At 45.9% G+C, this 16,399-nt stretch overlaps 1 long non-coding RNA gene across 1 annotated transcript; it reads left to right on the top strand.

Annotated features, from left to right (window-relative positions):
* The first annotated feature begins 5,100 nt into the window (after positions 1-5,100).
* On the top strand, positions 5,101-10,255 carry LOC147995832 (uncharacterized). The gene is made up of 3 exons (XR_015685011.1): positions 5,101-5,274; positions 5,679-5,779; positions 7,533-10,255. It is a non-coding gene; the product is annotated as an uncharacterized LOC147995832 (long non-coding RNA).
* Positions 10,256-16,399: the final 6,144 nt, after the last annotated feature.

A 16,399-nucleotide genomic window follows, 5' to 3' on the forward strand; every position in this document is an offset into this window, starting at 1 on the left:
CTTCCTCCTTTGGCTGCCCCCATGGCTTTAGATTTCTCTTCTTCAGCAGCAGGGAACTCTAATTTCTTGGAGTCCCTTGCTCTGTGTGTGTGTGTGTGTGTGTGTGTGTGTGTGTGTGTGTGTGTGTGTGAGAGAGAGAGAGAGAGAGAGAGAGACAGACAGACAGACAGACAGACAGACACAGAGAGAGACAGATAGACAGGAGAGAGAGAGAGAGAGAGAGAGAGAGAGAGAGAGAGAGAGAGAGAGAGAGAGAGAGGAGCTGCAGTGTCCATTTTATAAGGATGCTAATTCCATTCATGGGGACACTGCTCTCATGACCCAATCACATCCCTAAAGGCAAGAGGCAACACCAGCAGAAGGTAAGGTGCGTGAGGAGTCAACCCAGCATCATAATGGGTTAGGGACAGCATCAAGATCCATCAAGAGTCTCTGCCAGGCGAGATGGCCATGCAGACTGTGCACGCTGTGACTTGAATGACAAAGACAGACAGAGGAACTTTGTCAGTATTTATCCCGAGGAATGTCCCTTTTTATTGCTACTATGTGTTTCAGAGGCTACCCGAGTCCCCTGGAGAACTGGGACAAGTGTCTGGGGACAGAAAGACCCACATTAGGACACAGCAGGTGCTGCTTAGCCTTGCTGAGGGTGGAGGCTGGGTTACTGCAGATAGCAGTGCTTACAAGGATCAGTGATGCAGCAGGAAATGTGCAAAATGACAGTTCCTCATTCCAAATCTCACACAAGATGCCAAATGTCAGTCAAATATAACCCGAGTTTGACGTTCTTCCATGCTGAGGGCTGAACAGGATTGAAGAGATAGCCCCGAAGCGTCTCCTGCATCGCTAACGATCCAGGCAGCTTCCTTAGCAGAGTATGACCAAGAATGTGGGCAAGGGGCTCTCAGAAGATGCCAAGGGACCAGGACATTCAGGGGGACAACAAGGAGACCATACTGGCAGCCAAGTGTGACAGAATCATGTGAGGCTCTCACAGCCACAAGCAGCCAGAGAGTGTACTATGTTGGCAAAATGGAGAAATACTGAACAGAGCAAGGCTGGGTCAATTGCTAAATCGCCTGAACCTTTCCAAGACTTTCTTCGGTGAAGTAGCATAAAGGTGGATACCTCGTGGAGAATTAAGTAAGGGATTATTTGATTATCAATCGTAACTGGAGGTCACCCTGATTTTAACCACTGCTGTATTCCTAGACAAATCATATTCTCTCTCTCCTTCACCCCTTCCCTCTCTTGCTCCTCCCTCCCTCCTTACCCACACTACCTCACAGCCTCATGTATCCCATCCTGGCCTCACACTCTATGTAGCCCAGAATGACCTTGAACCGTTGATACTCCTGCTTCCCTCCTTAGTGCAGCAGCTACAGATGTGGGCCACCACACCACAGAATTAGGGACTGAACCCACACCCTCACATATCTGGGGAAGCACTTTAACCACCAAGCATCATTATCCTAGGGGGACCCTTAGGGAAAGCTGGCCCTGAGGAAGGATGCCTGGCAGGCTAGTTCCTACTGAAGCTGTGCTCACTCGGGGCCACTGTTGAAACTAAGTTCGGTGCCCTTGTTCTAATTCCTTAGGTGACCTTCCAAGGTTCTAGGTGCTTTTTGTCATCACTCCCCCAGCTTCCAGATAAGAACACTGAGGCGTGGAGAAGCTCCTTATCTCCCTGAGGGCCACAGAGCTTACAGCAGGCACGATGCAGATGTAAGGCCAGGAGGATTGGCTCCAGAACCTACATTCCTGGTCTGTATCATTTAAAACCATCAATCTCTGTATCTATGTATCTATGTATGTATCTATGTATCTGTGTATGTATCTATGTATGTATCTATGTATCTGTGTATATATCTATGTATCTGTGTATGTATCTATGTATCTATCTCAATATCCATCCAAGTATGTATGTATGTATATATGAATGTATTATGTATGTATGTATGTATGTATCTATCTACCTATCATCTATGTTTATCAACTATCTGTCTACTCATCTCAATATCCATTCAAGTATCTATCATCTATCTATCTATCTATGTATCTATCTATTATCTATCTATCTATCTATCTATCTATCTATCTATCTATCTATCTACCTACCTACCTATCTACCTACCTACCTATTGGGGTGTGTGTGTGTGTGTGTGTGTGTGTGTGTGTGCATGTGTGCATGTGTGTGTGTGTCTATGTGTCTGTGTGCATGTATTCTGACTCACATGCACCTCTATGGAAGTCAGACAACAACTTGTTGCCATCCCTCTGCTCCAACGTCTTCTATGCAGGTCCCAGGTTTCAAACTCAGACTGTCAAGCTTGGCAGCCATCTCTTCCACTGCTGAGGCATCTAGTGTCCCTTCTTAGCCCAGAATACTGGTTTCTTCCAAGACACTCTATTCCTACAGGAGACTTCCACAGCAAGACCAATTTGCCTGTGAACGTGCATCTCTTCAACCCTTACCTTCGTTGTGGAGACTCCTGGGACAGACAGTCCTCTTTGAGCAAGAGGCGAGTTTTCTGTGGAAGTTGGAAAGTCACCTGGGCTAACCAAGGACTGCACTTGCAACAACATGAATAAATGAAGCAGAATTAAGATTTATTAAAGTTAGATGACAGCGCTTCTTCCACCAGAGGAGCCGTTCGTACAGAGGAGCAAAACCTGTTGTTTCCAGCAGCTGTAGAAACTGAAAGGATGACCGCACCAAGCTTCACTTAAGATGAAGTTGAACGACGGTACCTGGATCACTTTAAAAACGCCATTCATTCGCTTCCTTTGGAGACAGGGTCTCACTACACCACTCCTGATGCCCTGGAGCTCACTGTGTGATGAGGCTGCCCAGACCTTACTATGTAGACCAAACTGGCCCGGCACCCACAGAGACCTGCCTCCTGACTGCTGGGATCAAAGGTGTAGGGAAATACGTGTTTGTGGAAAATGTCCCCACCGCAGTGATTTCGGGAAGCTCTGAGGACTGACTGCCAGTGACCATGTGTGTGTCAGGGACATATAGAAATATCTGGGGGTTGAGGATTTAGCTCAGTGGTAGAGCGCTTGCCTAGCAAGCACAAGGCCCTGGATTCGGTCCCCAGCTCCGAAAAAAAAGAAAAAGAAAAGAAAAAAAGAAATATCTGAAGGATCTGGGATCTTCCTCTCTTGTCTTTGAGTCAAATCCCTTCATCAGGTTCTGGAGTCTGTCTCTCCTGTCTTTCAAAGACTTCCGTTCACCTCCTCCCTCAGTCTCCTCAAACATTTCTCTCTTATCAGTGTTTGTCTTGACCTAACTCTCTACCATCTCAAGCTTGCTTCTCCTGGTTGTACGTTTGCCCACAAGGCTCTCTTTCACCCACAATAATTATCATGAACTACGGATGCTTATAATTTTTAAACCAGCCATTGTTTCACAAATGGATTTCAACCATAAAAATTTGTTAACTCAATATCCATGTTATCCCATCCTTATCTTCCCCTCAGAGTACAGATTTATTGTTTTTATTTAAATGTATGCATATGTATGTATGTATGCCTGTATGTATGCATACCCGTTTGCCTGCAGAAGAGAGGATGAGTCCTGAGGTGCTGGAGTTATAATAGTTGTGAGCCTCCCAGTATAGGTGCCAGGAACTGAACCCAGGTCCTCTGAAGAGCAGCCAATGCTCCTAACTCCTGAGTCATCTCTAGCCCCAAGAATGACCTCTTGATCTACCACTCTGTTTTAGCTTGTGAACACCCAGGAGCCAAGACTCTGCCTTATTTGTTTGTTTACTTGATGACCAGCATGTGGTATTCTGTCTATGCTTACAAATGTCTTTGTGGATTTTGAAAAATAAATTGAGTATGGTTGCTTTGAGTGATTATGTAATCTGACTAGCTGGCTTTGTCCTGCACACAAAGAGGGGCACTTAGACAACCCAGTGAGTAATTTGTAAACTGGAAGCTATTCTCAAGTTTCTCTTGGTCTTCACTGGTTAAACTCCAGAATGCAATGAACCCTTTCTCAGACGAGTAGGTTGCAAGCTGGTGGCAGCTTGGTGGCTTTGGGTCTGCAGATATTCACTTCCAAATTTAACTTAAAACAACAACAACAACGACATACCTTGGAGGCATTTTGTCGCTATTTATTTAATGTGATTTATTATAAATACATTTCATGTTGCCAAAATATGGGCCTCCCCCACTACCTGCATCTTGTCGGAGAAAGAAACGAGACCTCTCTCATCAGATGAGTTAATTACAATGACACATGCGCTCCTCCCCAGAGATTCCCATAAGCTAAAATGTGGCAATGCTTTAACTCAAGCAAGCAGGCTGGAAACCAGAGCTCTGCACTTGTATAATTTTCATTGCCGGAATCAAAAGCTCAGCAAGGGCCGGGTCTGAGAGGGCAAAGTGGCTTGCATCCATCAGAGGGAGGCTCATCTTGGGTCAGGTGACAGATCTGTAGGAGCACTGAGCTTGAACCCATTTCTCAAGATTCAGGCATTATTTCCCAACCTCTGTGCTCCTAAGCACCGCGTGGTCATTTTCCTTACCTGTTCCATCCAATAATTATTTATTTATTTATTTATTTATTTATTTATTGCCTCTTCAGATGTGCATGGTGGTGACCGAGCACAGATGCGGGTGGTACGTTGTCCCTTTTGCCCTTGCAAGAGGCAGTGGCAGCCGCAGTCACTTTTCTTACGGGACCTAAGCAAATCTGAGAATGGAGGCCAATGCCAGGCTTTTAGGTCAGATTCTCTGCAGCAGAGCTTGAGAGGCTGGGCTGTCCGCAAGGGATTTGTGGAGAACTTTCCCCAGAGGAAATGGATGAACTGGGAGGAATAGGGAAAGAGGAGGACTGGAAGCCCGCGGGGTATCAACCACCATGGCAAATCCACGGAATCCATGCATCATGACATCACGGAAGCTCCGCAGTGGAAACCACACTGCAGATGCTGCCATGGTGCGCAAGTAAAATGTTCCCCAAAGGCTCGTTCATAGTTTGGAACACTTGGTCCCCAGCTAGCGATGCTGTTTGGGGAGGGTATTGAACTTTTAGGGGGCAGGGTCTTGATGGAGGAAGTACGTCACTGGGGGTGGCCTTTGAGGTTTTATAACAAGGACTTTACCCTCTCTGTGTCTCTCTGGAACCGTGATACAAAGTACTCCCTACCCCTTTTTAAAGAAGTCCCTGGCAGAGAGATCCTTGTGGGACACACACCTGGCGCCTTCCCTGTGAACAAAAACTACAGACCGCCACCCCCACTCCGAAATCCTGTGGTAGGTGCTTGAAACAAGTACAAACAAGACGGTTCCACTGTAGAGAGATTTGACCCATCATTTCCTGCTTGTTGATGCTGTATGAATGCCTGTGGTGGTGGCGGGGGTGGGGGGAGGGACGCAGGGGACTCCACGGAAGTCTTTAGTACCAGACTTTCCTGTCCTAGCCATAAGCAGTGGGAACTCCTTTGGGAGGTCAAGTAGAGAGCACAGTCCGCACTGTTTGGATGAGGGGAAAGACACTACTCTGTAGTGTACTCTGTGGCTTCTCAGCTGGGATGCTGGCGTGTGCTGGGTGTACGGGGTTTTAAGTTAAGGAGCACGTGAGAGGAACCGTGGACAGAGATCAAGAGGGAGTCAAGAGGGCCGAATGCATTGAGAAACAAGGTGTTTGATGCCTACAGAGTCAGAACTAAGGAAGGACGGACCTCCTGGTCTCCCACATGCTGAAGATCACTGAACATATCGAACATTCTCTGCAGAGGAGTCTCAGTTTCTACAGCTTGTAAGACGAACATTTGAGCCCCAGGTTTCGTTTGTTTAATTTTGTGGTTGAGGTATGGACATGCATGTGGAGGTCAGAGGTAGAGATCAGGTGTCTCTCTCAATCCCTCCCCATTCCCTCCCCTCCCCTCCCACCCCTGCCCCCCAGCCCCTGAATGCAGACCTCAGGTTTAAAGTCTTTTACATAATCTGTCAGTGCTTTGAATGTTTGACTAAAAGCTAATGAAATGAGTGGCTCAGAATGACACAGCTGGACTCAGAAAACTCTCTTATTTTTAAAAAGAATGCTTTCTGTTTACCATGTGGAGGAAGCAGGGCTACCCACTTCTCAGATCCTGCCAGCCCCATTCACAGCATCTCCAACACAGTAACCCCATGACTGAGTATCTTTGTCTCTACTTAATGTAATATGAGCAGGACCATGTCTAAGAGAGTCATCTCTACAAATGGTCACATAAAATTGCACATGATCTGCCTAAGATTGAACATCTTACCATCAATCACGTCACAGGGCAGGGAGGAGCTCATGAAGCCCTACCCCTTCCTGAGAGTTAGGGGAGGAAGAGACCTCGATATTAATGAGGTAGCCACTGCTAAGGCACTGATGTGCTTGTAAACAAGCTTTTGTCCATGTTCCCATAAGCAACTTTAATGAGACTCATTGGGTCGTGAGAGTAGGGCGGGAGAGCTTAATGGCTGTCAATAAGATCAGAATGGGTTACAACAGATCCATTATTGTGTAATTAATAGACGCTAACGAACATTAAACGAGTGAAAACTGCAACTTTTGGTAACATACTATGCCGTGCTTTGATACCTGTGTAAAGAAAGCCTTAAACGAGCCTGGCTTAGGAGTGAAGAGATGGATGACAGCTATTTTCCACACAAACGTGAGGACCCGGGGCCACATCTCCAGCACCCATGTAAAATGCCCGGACTGTCTACTCGAACCAGAAGGCAGAGCCATGGCTTGCCGAAAATGCCTCAGTTCAGGAGGAGACACAGTCTCAGGGGAATAGGGTGGAGGACGGCGAGAAGAACTCCCAAGGGTCTTTCCGCACGGACAGGAGCATGCGCACACCGGAGCATGCGCACAGAGAGAAGAAAGGGTCAAAGCCCAGCTTCCTCTGTTCCTGCAGGTCTGCAAGTGAGATGGCAGCACCCCAGGAAGTGTGGCATTTACCCTGAGTTCTCCTCCGGTGGTGGTGGCAGATTGTTAAATCCCCAAGCTGATCTCTTTACTCACTGCAGGCAAGATGGCTACCACAATAACTCAGCTGGTCTCTTTCCCGGTATTGACTTTACCTAAGAAACCAAATTAATTATCAGAAGGTTGCTCTGCTAAGTATGGAATTAGAAAGAAAGGAAATTGGATGGTCTTAAGGGATTGCTCTTACAGGCTTGGATAAGTCCCGATAAATTGCCTCTAAAGAGGAAGGAATGTACTGCCGGCAGAGGCACTGGCTTTCTCCTAAGCACCTTCGCCTTGAACTTGGATGTTGACCCAGGTTTATCACCTAAGACTTTGGTTTACGCTTGTCATGATCATATTACCCGATTTTGAAAAATCTAAATTGTATTTTACATCAAGGCCGTTTTAAGAGCGCTGCGTGGCTGTGTCTGGGGAAGTCGCTTAAGCTGGAGGATAACAGATAATCTTCCATCAGAAATAACTTCTTCTTTTTGTCTCCTCCTTATTCCCACGTCTGCTTCTTTTTTTCCCTCTGTTTTCTATTTTTTTCTCCTAACTGCAGTCTGCCTCAAAATGACGATAAATACATAGTGGCAAAATACGTCTTACATCTCTGTAATGAGGATGAACCCTGGGCTACAGACAGTTCCGGGCCTTTCTCCTTTCAGTTGGTGGCTCCGATAATTAAAGCAGGCTGGCTCTGCCTCATCTTACAACCGAGAAAATGGGGACAGCACGGACACAATGCCACAGACTTTCTGCAGCGGTCACCGGAGTGTGCATACAGTTTGCCATAGCACCTCTCAGAGAATGGGTCCACGTTCTGAGCGGTGTCAAATCAAGAACATTCCCATCTCAAACACGAAGAGATGATACTCTGCTTTTTGAATGAGCCGACTTTCCGCACTTACTCTTCAAGAACAGTGTCCTGTAGAAATGTTGGTGCCTCTGTTTGAAGCCAGGTAGAAGCAGCAACTGCAACAAAAGTCCCTTGTCCCGTTCTTACAGGGAGGGACGGAGGATGCCAGTGTCACTTAGGCCTTAGTTACATGTGCATGGGAAAAGGATGTATGTTCATGTACACATTTTCCTGTGTTGTACAGAATCATGGTCTTGTATTAGGGTGTTCTGGAGGAACAGAATCCATGGCTAAAAATAGAGGAATTTTCAAAATGAGCTTTCACTGTAATAGGAACAACGGTTGACTCATTTCCTACAGGCTGAGAGGCTGCTGAGTGTGCAAGGGGAGACTGGGGGCCAACATCTGGTGTCTTCCCCAATCATTTTCCACCGTTTTTTTTTGAGGCAGGGCCTATTGCTGAACCTGGGTCTTAACTGTTGCCCAGACAAACTCTGGGGATCCACCTGTCTTTGAGTAGTTCCAAAGTGGCTGCCTCAGACAGGAAAGGCCAACACAGAAAGGCCCACGATTTGGATGCTGTTTGGTTCATGGAGCTGAGTGCCTCAGTTGTCCCAGGCTGGTGCCGAAAACCAGAAGATTTCAGGAGCTGTGGGTCTTTAGTTCACAATGGAAGACTGGAAATGCTAGTTCTGACATAAACGAAGGGATCATCAGCAGGGGCCACAGGTGAATCAACTCAGGAACAAGAGGCCAGTGAGCTCCCATCTAAAATGTCCTTTTGATCCGGGCAGCTCCCTCAAGGTACTGCCCACTTTTGGGGTCTCATGTCAGTCAAGGCAATCAGGATTAATTTTATATTAAAACTGATCATCACAGTGTTCGTCTCCAGGGAAAGTAATAGGGAAATTGATTTGGGATTTGAGATTTCCTGAGACACCATTTTTTAGTTTAGAAGAATGACTGAAAAATTATAGCTATTCAAACTTGATTACCTATCTACTAGTCTCTCTCTCTCTCTCTCTCTCTCTCTCTCTCTCTCTCTCTCACACACACACACACACACACACACACACAAATAAAATGAGTCAGAAGAACTACAATTAATGGTACTTTTGCCGATGACCAAAGTTCTTATTTTCTTGCAAAAATAGCAGCTTTGAAACACTGTAATTCATCTTTTTCATTTTCACTATAGTTATATGAGTGCATAAAGCACCGAGCTGCCCAATCCTGGATTTGAACCTCCAGACCGTGCATCATCCAGACCTTTCTTACACATAAGTTAGTTGCTTCACGCGTGCCATTGTCTTAATGTAAAGCTAGACTGGGAAGGAGCATCTTCATAACTTGGCAAGATGAGGTAATGAGAAAAAATGATTTTGTTACAAGAGAAAAACTTTTATAATGATTTCGTTACAAGAGAAAAACTTTTATAATGATTTCGGATTTGATAGAGTAGCCAAGCTTTTCAAAATGCGTTGGTCCGAGCATGATCTCGAAAAAGAAAAGGTCGCTTTAGCGTTAGACTTATCTGAAACACTTCTTGAAGCGTTCTCTTCTTTCTAAACCTTGTCTACTTACAAGGCTGGGTTTTCCTCACTGCTCAGAGGGAGCAACATGAGAACAGACAGCTCTTGGCTGCACAACAATTTAAAACATGTATTTTTACTAACTTCTGTCATTGTTTGGAAACTATGATTGTGTTTATGTACACATATGCTATATTTGTCACTGTGGAAGAGATCTAATATTGTCTGTAATCGACTTATTATTATTTACCGTGATTCTACAAATGCCCCCTATTTTTAAAAAAACTCCCAATTTCCGTTTCTGTCCTGACCAATATTGATCAGTATGAGCCATGTAGATCAAAACTCTGGAAAGTTCCTCAGGTCTTAAAATGTTTTCTCTTCCCATTTTGCATGGTATTTGGGACTTTAAAGATTTGTTTTTATTTTTTAATGATGTGTACGCACATGTTTCTGAGGCGGGGCTATGCGTGTGATGAAGCCAGAGGTGTTGGGTCTCCCGGGGCTGGAATTAGAGGGGGTTGTGAGCTGCCCTATGTGGGTGCTAGGGACTGAATTCTGGTCCTCTGAGAGAGCAGCAGTTCTTAAGGACTCAGCCGTCTCTCTAGCCCCAGCTCATTCATTTTTAAGAAGGTAAAGAAACCCTGGGACCTAAAAGCTTGAGAGTTGCTGCTTTCTGTCATTGTTTAACACCGAGAAGTTCCACAGCCCTTAATCCTGTCCTGCGGTTACTCAGAAGCCTGCAACTATTCACTCCTGAAGTATAACTTTCGATACTGGTTAACTAAATTAATTAACTAACTTGTGTCTTGCGTGCCCATTCCTGCCATGTTCTTTGTATGCATTATGTAATATTAATAAGACACAGTTGCAACGGTTTGATTTGTTTTATAGAAAATAAAACAACATAGAGAGACTTTAGCCTGTTAAGCAGTCTTATAGCTACACAGTAGCAAAAAATGAAGCCCGCCAGATGCTGGCTTTTAGAAGTCTTCTCTTAATGACCTTTCTTCCTGTGCACATGTGACAGTTAATACTGACTATAAACTCAACAGCCTCTAGAGCCATCTGAGAGACAAAGTTTAGAATGAGTTATTTGAGCTGAGAAGACCCACTTGGGATGCGAGTGGTACTTTCTCTTGAGGTAGGGTCCTGGGCTGAGTAAAAGGGAGACAGTGAGTTGAGCACCAGTGTCCATCTCTCTCTGCTTCATGACCGTGCATGCGGCATGAACAGCTGCCATAGGCTCCTGCCATCTTGATTTCCCTGCCATGATGGACTAGACCCTCAAACTGTAAGCCAAAGTAAACCCTTTCTTCCTCAGTTGCTTTGCTCAGGGAAAGGAACTGAGAGAGTGTGGGACTTTCCTCATTGGAAAGCTTTGGATCCCCATCAACTTGGAATCAGAATTTCAATCTTCCTTTCCCTAAGCCATCCAAGAAAGTCCCTTTATTATTTTCTAGAACCTCCCAAAAGAGTTCTTACAGAACCATACCCCCGTCGATTGGTGGCCATTTTCAGCGTTCTTAACTCTATGTTTGCTGATTACAAAACTTGCTATTAGAGCTTTCTCAACTTACAGTGATGCCTCAGATGTGGGAGCTTTTCCGCCATCCACTGAAGCATTTCCTCATGGGACCTGTGATGCCAGCAAGCACTAAGCTCTATCGAATTTGGCTACCTAATCTCCAGGACCCATTATAACACAAAACTTCTTCAAACCAAGACTGCGGAACTTTGATAGAGCAGTTGCTCTGTAAGTTACTCTCAGTCCTGTGCTCAGAGAACTAAGTAGGATTTCCATGCGCACAGGGGAATATCTCCACCCTTCTGATCCTATCCCATGTTATGGCCTCTGGGTACAGTGGCAGGTCTAACAGCCTATGGCCTTACACACTTCCCTCATGGAAAGGGTTCTTAGCTCCTATCATCACAGAAGCATAAGTGGATGCAAGGATTTGATGACCAAGTCTGAACTTTTCAGAAGTACAATCTTGGTTTCTCTGACTGGCCTTGGCACTGGACACAGAGCCATCTCTAGATCCATGTATTACCCAGGGATCTCCTGGGAGCATCAGCACACTTCTTACCTTTCTTATGTGTGAGGAGTGATAAAGGGGGCCCCTCCTGCCTCTCATCAGCAGAACCAGGTAGGAAGGGCCATTGTCCTAGCAAGTGATCACTATTCCAGACAGAACTTTTACAGCAAAGCCATGGCCTCTCCCAAACATCTTCCCTTGCAGGAAACATAAATCTGAATACTGACAGGCTTAATGATAGTAAGGTATGGGTTCAATTTGGGGAGATCTAATGAGCCTTGAGAATCAGCATTGGGTAAGCTCTGGTGCTTAAATACATGGCTAGTAGAATTTGGATGTCCAGGAAAAGAAAATATATATGTATGGATATATGTATATGTATGTATGTATATATATATATATGTATATATATGTGTGTGTGTGTGTGTACACACATAGATACAAATACATATACATATATATCAGAACTCTACTACATTCTGGGAGTGGTACAGCCTGAGAAAGCAGATCACTCATGGTGGGTGTGGGATTTAGGGGTCTCTCCCACATATTTCTGTGCCAGGGTGCTCAAAGACATTTTTATTTCTGGACTCAGAACACAGTTCTGGCCAAAATAATGATTCCAACAAACCATGGCCCTGATATCTCATTGGTCAGACCACTATAGCGCTTGGTTGTTTACTGTATCAGTGCACCCGATGTTAAAGCAATCACGCAAATGAAACTTAGAGAAAAAGCAAACCCCTGTCCTCAGGCTGGTGGCTTGCAAACGGTGAAGCCAAGAGGGAGTCCACACGCTTCTATTTGCATGTGACCTTTTTAAAACCCAGAGGTAGCATTTCGCAGAAAGTCTGCATCCGTTCTCCCAACATCTAAAACGGAGGGAATGGATCAATTAACCATGGAGGTAACAAGGGTCACTTTCCCTAGGTGGCTTCCACCAACGGGAAGCTGCCATTTTTTCCGCGTCCCAGGGAGGCTGACCTACTTCTGATTCTGTGAGCCTGTAGTCTGAAAGGTCATTAATCTAGCCTTGGCTCATGATGTTAGAATCTTGAGACTTCGATTTCTTAAATGCCAAAGGTGTGTCAGGCTGTCTTTTGAGATGTTGGCTATCTCTATCCAGGCGTGCAGTGGTCAGGAGAGAGCTACGTCAGTAATTTACTTTTTCATGGAGACAGTCATCTCTCCAAAGGCGCCATGACTCATATACCACACACACACACACACACACACACACACACACACACGCACCACGTATATGTGGATCTTTGCCATGGATTAAAGAGACAAACCAATCTCCCCACTCACTTTCTTCTTGTCAAGTACAGGGACAAACAGGTCTGTGTTTGCTGCGAGGTTGACAGCGGTGGATGTGCTTGCCGGGAGTAGAGTTGGAGAAAAACATGAAAGTAGCAATTTCTGCTTGTCACTCTTTGGCGTGTCTCTTCCTTGTCTAGAGGATGAAACCTGAGCTCTTTGTTGTCACAGCCGAAGTTCTTTCCAGCTCCTTCTATTTCCCTCTGCCAGTCCTGCTTCTCATCTTTCTCCAGATTGACTCTTGACCTCCGAGAACAAGTTGCGCCTCGGCTCCCTTTACCGCCTTTCTGAACACCCAGTCTCCCCCTCACCTGGCTCATCCCTCCCAGCCTTTCAGTATTTGACTCGGACATTCCTTTGACTCTCCTCAGCGGCTGGAGGGTGTCTTCTTTGGTATTCCCATAGGAGCTTGCCTCAGCTGCTTAACTTGCCTTCCTGTAGCTGCCTTTCCTGGTATGCCCATCCCCCTTTCTCCATCACTGCTTTCAGCCGAACGCATTGTCCTTGTGCAAAATTCGATATCAGAGATAAAAGATGTGATTCTCTTGGACCACCTGTTAGGTGCTTTCCATCTTCCCCCTGCAGCCACCACACTTGGTGTCCTAGACACCTAGCTGTGGGTTCTGTGTTCTTCAACTTCCTATGGACTGCAGCTATTGAAAACATCAAATACCAGAGGTGACTATGAGACTTTGGGACATTCACTCCCCTCCCTCCTTCCCAGGTGTATGCCCAAGACAGGGCTGTACCACTCCTAGTGACGCCTATGGGTCTTCTGTTTTCTGTCACCTGTTCAGGCTTTGATGGAATTTGTTATTGTTACTCAGACCTGGGTTATTGATTGACTCCACTTTCCTACTCCAGATGTGCAGCCTTGTCTTCTTGTTGATGTCCCTAAAGATTCAAGTCTGGGTATGTAGCCCTCCCATACACACCGTGTGTGTGTGTGTGTGTGTGTGTGTGTGTGTGTGTGTGTGTGTATGTGTGTGTGTATGTGTCTGTGTGTGTATGTGTGTGTCTGTGTGTGTGTATGTGTGTGTATGTGTGTATGTGTGTGTGTATGTGTGTGTGTATGTGTGTATGTATGTGTATGTGTGTGTATGTGTGTATGTGTGTGTGTGTATGTGTGTGTATGTGTATATGTATGTGTATGTGTGTGTATGTGTGTATGTGTGTCTGTGTGTGTATGTGTGTGTATGTGTGTATGTGTGTCTGTGTGTGTATGTGTGTGTATGTGTGAATGTATGTGTATGTGTGTATGTGTGTGTATGTGTATATGTGTATGTGTGTATGTGTGTGTGTATGTGTGTGTATGTGTGTGTATGTGTGTGTGTGTCCGTGTGTGTGTGTGTCCGTGTGTGTGTGTGTATCCTTCCCACTGAGACTCTAAGGACGACCATTACTTTCAATTCTCAGCCTCCTGATACTTCTCTCTTACAGCAATAATTCCAATCACATCTTTAGCTCCTACACCATAGCAACCCTCTATCCTAGCAAGTCGTGCACACACAACGGATGGGGTCCAACAAGTTTGCCTAAAAGCCACCGTTGAGCTGTGTATTTCCAGGAGAAGGCAGCTCAGAAGTTGCTAATTCCAGGAAAGCACTCGTTTTCTTTGCACATCCTAGAGATGAGACAGGGCTGTGATTATTAGAGTGGAAAATTTCCTTCCCATTGTGGCAGTGGATAGCCACTCTCTGTTCCAGTGAAAGAATCGTGAATGGTCTAAGGAGTCCACCGCATACCGTCAGACATCAGAAGTGTGTTCTTTTGCTTTGACATGAGCTCATCTGCTCCTGGAAGCTCCTACTCCAACACCCCTCCGTCTAGACCTTTTCTCCAAGGACACAGGTAAAATGCAATTTGTCTTTTAATAAGCCTCAGGAGTTTCTTTTAAAGATGTGATTACCCAGAAGGCAACAAGAGCTGTCTACAATTTCATCTGTCTCAAGAATATTCTACCCCCAAAGACAGAGAACGGGGTTTTTTACAAGGATTCGTAGCCTGTAAATTAGACAGAAAATAGAAGTTGTGTGTGTGTGTGGGATCTATCCAGGACAGGAACTCACTCTAGTTAGAGAGTCTGAAAATGGGGCTTCCGTCAGAATCCCCCACCTATTCTTTCAGAACAGTAGCAGGCCAAGATGTGGGTAACATTTCTTTGACTCGGGTTTCATCATTGGATGCCTCTGTCAAGGTCAAGCCAGAACATCAAGGTTTGTTGTGAATTCTGTTGTGGTCACTTTCTCATGAACCTTGGAGTCCTCCCAGCTGTCCTTGCCACCTTATCCTGTTTTCCTAGTCACCAGTCCCCCTTAGACATCCGGGTCCCCCTGTCCCCCTAGTCACCCTTAAGGTGATGCTCTCAGTAGCTGCAAACACCAAGGCTAGTGACACCAGAATTTCTCCAGTTCAGTGGTGAAGTCATCACGTGTGCTTTCCGGGTCCTTCTACACCGTGTCCACTGCCTTCCAACCCTTCTATGCCCACGTGGGTGGAAGAAGTCAAGTCTAACGCAGGCTGCCATGCTATCCAACACCCCTTCTCTACTTTCATATGTATCTTACTTAATTGAGTCCGTTAAAACCAGAAGGTCCAAAAATTGTCCATTCAGTCATCTTCGGTTCACTGACGGCCATCCCCCTGAGGTCCCTGAAGAGTGGACAACCTCACTGAATCACAATTCTACGAGTAGGACTTTCAAAGACCTACAATGTAAAGACTTAGTAGGTAGCTTGTAGCATGCCTAGAAGGAGGTGGGAATCTCTAAAAGATGGGGATCTGGTGAGAGGAAGCCAGGTCACTGGGTGGCCCATGAATTGGAAGCCCAGCACCCCCTTTCTCTGTCTTCGCCCTATGGTAGGCATGGGGGTGAGCAACCCACTCCTAAACATCCTTTCTGCCATCACGTGATGCCTCACTACAGGCCCAAGGGCCACAGGCTGAGTGACCATGGACCAAAAGCTCTACACATGAGCCACAGCTCCCTTTCCTCCTTGCAGGAGGATTATCTCAGGTATGTTTGCCCTAGTCCTAGAGAAACAATTGACACACGTAGGGGGTGTCATGTAATCTCTGACGACACCTAACACCCTCCGCTTTGTATAGGGTTTCATGAACATGAAGAGGAGCAAGCTCCGCCCCCTCTCGTCCCTTCCTACCATCCTTTGTGCACCCAGGGGTGCGCTTAGCAGAGATCCTCCCTCTTGCAAAAGGAGGCCATATGCCTTTCTGATTCTTCTCTCTTCTTGATGTTGTTGGCTACCTTCATTCCCATAAGCTGTCTTCTTTAGGACGTGGTATCCTGCACAAGCATACCAGAGCCCAAGTTCAGCACCAGGGACTGGTTCTGTACAAATCTCCTCGTTTGTACTGTGTTCTGACACGGTGCCTCTGACGGCTTGCATCTGTGTTGGGGATGGGCCTGGCCCTTGGAGAATATTGAGTGGCTTCTACCCTCTGAAGGCTGGCAGTACTCCCCACCCCGTCAGGACAACTGGCAACGTCTCCTGACATTCTCGATGCTCCCAACAGGCCAAGAGAATCCCTAGTAAAGAGACCCTCACTGTCAGAACTTTCATTCTGAAGCTGTATCACTCGGGGTCCTCCCAGACCCGCTTCTGCGTGCCTGGAGCATCTGGGATTTATGGATGCTGCAGGGACACAGGCCTTTGGTTAC

This window comes from Rattus norvegicus, chromosome 3 (genome assembly GCF_021556685.1).
Source record: "Rattus norvegicus strain SHRSP/BbbUtx chromosome 3, alternate assembly SHRSP_T2T, whole genome shotgun sequence".
Lineage (NCBI taxonomy): Eukaryota > Metazoa > Chordata > Mammalia > Rodentia > Muridae > Rattus > Rattus norvegicus.